Source organism: Hordeum vulgare, chromosome 6H (genome assembly GCF_904849725.1).
Source record: "Hordeum vulgare subsp. vulgare chromosome 6H, MorexV3_pseudomolecules_assembly, whole genome shotgun sequence".
In the NCBI taxonomy this organism is placed as follows: Eukaryota; Viridiplantae; Streptophyta; class Magnoliopsida; order Poales; family Poaceae; genus Hordeum; species Hordeum vulgare.
Genome location: NC_058523.1, coordinates 50,140,905 through 50,145,899, shown reverse-complemented (window position 1 = coordinate 50,145,899; position 4,995 = coordinate 50,140,905).

Sequence of the window (4,995 nt, the reverse complement as noted above, 5' to 3'; positions counted from 1 at the left end):
CGAAGTTTTGTTCGGAGTCCCAGATATGTTCTCGGATGTCACGAGGATTTCTGGAATGGTACGGAAACGAAGATTGATATAGAGGAAGTTGGTATTTGGATTCCGGAAGGTTTTTGGGCATTGCCGATAGTGTATCGGGAGTGACGAATGGGTTCCGTGGGCCCACTGGGTGGGACCACCATGCCCCTAGGGGTCCACATTGGTTTATTGGATGTGCAATAAGGCATAATGGGCTGACAAAGTCATCCAAGGAAAGCCCATGAGGAAAAAGTGGAAAATCCAAAAGAGGTGGGAAATTAAGGAAGGTGTCCTAATCCAAGTGGAGTTGGAGGAGGACTCCTCCCTCCTCCACTTCAGCCGACCCAAGGGACCCTCCCTTGTGGGGTCAAGGCTTCCTCCTCCCTCCTCCTATATATACTATAGGTTTAGGGCTTTTGAGACACAACTTTGCCACATGCAACCCTAAACCTCTACTTCGTAGTTTTTCCTCTAGATCGGTTTTCTGCGGAGCTCGGGCGGAGCCCTACACGAATAAGATCACCACTACCATCGAAGCGCTGTCACGCTGTCGGGGAACTCATCTACATCCCCGTCTCTCTTGCTGGATCAAGAAGGCGGAGATCGTCATCGGGATGTACGTGTGTGGAATACGGTGGTGCCATCCGTTCGGCACTTGATTGGGACGGATCGTGGGACGGTTCATGGGACGGATCGTGAAGACGTACCACTACATCAACCGCATTTATTAATGCTTTCGCTTAGCGATCTACAAGGGTATGTGGATCCGATCTCCCTCTCGTAGATGAACATCACCATGATAGGTCTTCGTGTGCGTTGGAATTTTGTTGTTTCCCATGCAACGTTCCCCATCAGCCGGGTCCACATTGGCCTTGTGGAACTTCAACTCTTCGGCAGCGCACACCGACTGAGCATAAGCGGTGTCTCCTTCTTCGCACTCCTCATCTATCTTTCGATCCCCATTGACTATGATGGTGCCCTTGAGACCAAGCATTTTAAGCTCAAGGTACACATAACAAGGCCCGGCCATGAAGCGGACATAGGCCGGCCGCCCGAACAAATCATGATAAGGACTCTTAATTTTGACCACCTCAAACATTAGTGACTCACTCCTGTAATTGGACTCATCACCAAAAGCCACATTCAACTTGATCCGCCCAACATTGTACGCCCGACTTGCCTGGAACAATGCCATGAAACCATTGTTGAAGGCATCAAATCCTTCTCTGCAAAGTTCATCCGTCGGAAGGTGTTGAAAGTGCGTTATATCGACTAAAGGGGGGGGGTGAATAGGAAATTTTTAGAATTTCATCACTGAGGAAATTCCTTGTGAGGAAAGTCCTCAGTTATGACCTTAGTGCAACAGAAATAGTATAGGATTAGGAGTGCAAAAATGACTACAACAAAGTACTCGATGAAATTTAAGAGATTCGCTTTGCACAGTTTGCAAGTATAGAGTAAGCAGGTGAACATTAACTCAAGTGCAGAATTTGAGGTTGAGGAAATTCAGAGAAAGTCTTGAGACAAATTCTTCAAACATCACAAATGAAAGTCTTCAACATACAATTAAGGAAATGAAAGAGTTGAAGAAATAGAAACCATAGATCGATGGAGACAGTTGTTAATGACCCAGTTCCAAATGTTGTGGCAGTTTTACGTCTGGTTCAGAGAGGCTTGGTATTGAAACCTAAAGTACACACAGTCCCTACCATATTCTTCTTGAGCTAAGTACACACAGTCCTCGTCCAACACTCGTGGTAAGTCTTCAGGGCAGACTTCCAAACCCTCACAAACCCGGTCACCCGGCGATCCACAATTGACTGCTGGATTTTCCAGACCATGACGCCTAACCATCTGGAGGAAGCACAATCCTCAAAGGTAAAAAGCATCGCCTCCACACAGGAATAACTTCTTCAGTGATGCTCAATCACTTGGGGTTTTGGTTTGGGTTTGATGTTTGGGGTATTTCCTCACTTGATATTTTCTCTCGAAGACTCTAAGGAATTTGGGTTCCTCAAAATGACAAGTGTCAGTTTCTCTCGGAGCATCCAGCCAACAAGTGGTTGTTGGGGGGTATTTATAGCTTGGGAGCATCCCGACATGATTTGACATAAATGACCTTAAATAATGTGACCGTTTGGTGGATAAGATCAGTGAGGTGGCGCGTGGCGCAGCAACGGTCGGAACTTTCAACTGTGAAAGTCCTCATGTATCTCATATTCCTTACTTTGAGGCTTTGGTAGATTTAGGCTTGGGTTGAGCATCATGAGGAAAACCATTCTGTAGTTTTACCTCGACCCCCTTTAACAGTACGGTGTTCTTATGACTCAAGTATAAAGAAAATCAAACATAAACAGTAAGTCTTCACGCTTCAAAGTCTTTAGAGTGTTTTCTTCAGGACACACCAAATTCCTCATCTTCAATATCTTCACGTGGAATACCAATTTCATCGCAATTTCTTCGCGATCAAAGTCTCTAAGGAAGGACCAAAGTCTTCACCCGAAGACATACATTTTTAGGGGTCGATATTCATCGTATAACTCAAACTCCTCACCGACTTATAGAGCATGCGTACACTCACAAACATATGAGTCTCTTAACCTATAAGTCTTCAAACCACCAAAATCACCAAGGGGCACTAGATGCACTTACAATCTCCTTCTTTTTGGTGGTTGATGACAATTAGGTTAAGTTTTCAACGGGGATAATAATATGGAATGTAAGTACAGAGTTTGAGGAATCTGAAGTTAAGATACAGAGAAACTCCCCCTGAAGATGTGCATATTTTGAGGAATTTGCTTTGAACAGCAGATGCACATTGATGATTTATATCACGGAGATCTCCCCCTGTATCTTGCAATTCATGCATGCATTTGACATATAGTATGAGGAATTAGATATGCATGATGAAAAATGGTGTCTGACGAATTTCAGCATGACTGCATTAATAAACTTTGAGGAATAAGCATGCGAGGAAAAATGTTCAAAAGAGTCAGAACACCATCAGGCTTAAGCTACAACTCATTACATCAAAAACTTTAGAAGAACCAAGAGTTTGTAACTTAATAAAGTTTATAAGCCCATAATGTATCCCGCTTGAAGACTAACTCTCAGATTTCTCCCCCTTTGTCATCAAGTGACGAAAAGGGACAAAACTGAGGGCTAACGCCCTTGAAGAAATTCACTTCATTGTCGATGTAGAGGCGTGAGCATCCTTGGAGACATGCTTCTTCCTTGGACCATTTGCAGTGTCCGCTGGTTCTTCATCTGATTCTGAAGTGCGAAATGAAGAAAAGGAACTGTCCTCCAAGTTAGGAACTGGAATTGGCTTGAATTTGTTCTTTGGAGTCCACAACCAGTCAAAGTCTTGAGTAAATTCCATTTCCTTAAGTTCCTGAGGAGTCTTAGGGTGAGCCAAAGTGGCCCAAGTACGATAAAAAACCTCATGAAGATAATAGTGATTTTTCTTCACTGCATTTTGAGTCTCATTGAGGGATTTCACAATGGCACCAAACTGGTGTTTCACCCACTTGTGATTGCGATCGACTTTCTAGTGAAGATTGAGGAGAAGCTTTATGTTAGTCATCACCCGAGGGGCAATTGGGCTTGGAGGTTCTTGAGTAGCAGTATCATCATATGAAGAATATGAATCAGCCTTGCGAAATTGGTCGTCTAGGGGCCGATTTCCTTCATCAATCACGGACTTGCCTTTGCCTTCAACAGCTTCAAAAGATTGCTTAATTACTTTGATAGGCGGCAGATATCCGAGGTGATTCTAAAAGTCAGCTTTGTAATTGATGCCCGATCTGTTCCTGATGAATCTCATAATCCATAGTGCATAAATCTTCAGCTCATAAGGTGTCAAAGCGTTGTCAGCCAAAGTCCTCAAGAAGAAACCATGGAGATCCATGGGAATGCCATGAATTACGTTGAATATGATATTTTTCATGATGCCTACAACGTCTTCTTCATTGTCATGCCCTTTGATTGGAGCGAAAGAATATGACAAGATTCGATAGACCGTTCTGGGCTCATACTTCAGATCCTTTACGAGGAATCTGGTCCTTGGAGGTTGGCCTTGAGCCAAAGGCTTCATGAGGACTTCCATGAGCTTGTTCAGCAGTTATCGTTCATCATACATTTTGACTACATCCTCTGAGGGAATTCATATTGGGAGAGCTCGAAGCAATTCTATGGATGGAGCTTTGTAATGCGTGTGTTGAGTCATCCTGTCCAAGACCCATGTGGTGACGTCTTTTGGGTCACCTGAGATATGAAGTGTGGCATAAAATTGAAGAATTATGTCCATGTTCCAATCACTGATATCTGTGCAGAATGGCAGTAGCCTAGCTTCGTGAAGACCATTGAGGACTGGGGTGAAGCAAGGTATTTACTCCATGTCACAATGAGGAATATGGGTGTGAAGAAATATCTTCTTTCTTCCACACAGCATAGAGGCATAATAGTTGAGTTGATTCTGGTCGAGAATTTTCTATGCCTTATGCAAAGCTTATCGTAGGGGTTTGCACCTGTGAAGTGATGGCGTTCATCAAAGAATGCTTCCTTTTGAAACTTCGGCCTCTTGGAGAAGGGTTGATTAGGCTTCGGCTGAAGATTGTGCTGCTGTGCATCTCGAGGAGTTGTGGCCACCACAATGGCAGTTTCAGGATTCACTACAACAAGTGCAATTTCAGCATTTGGGGTAGAAGCATTTTCTTCAGCTTGAGGATTTTCTCCAGCTCGAGGATTTTCTTCAGCTTGAGGAATTTGCTGACTTGAGGAAGTAGTTGTAGTTTTTGATGCTGCATTTTCTTCAGCTGATGCAGTTGATTCACGGTCTTGTGATGATTCCTCATGTATGCTCTTTTCATTAGAGCGAGTCAGAATTTCAGTGTCAGCCGGAGTTTGAGGAATTTGGGCTGTTCTTGGTGAGTTAGGGTGAGCTTATTCCTAGAACTCATCATGGATCACAGGTGT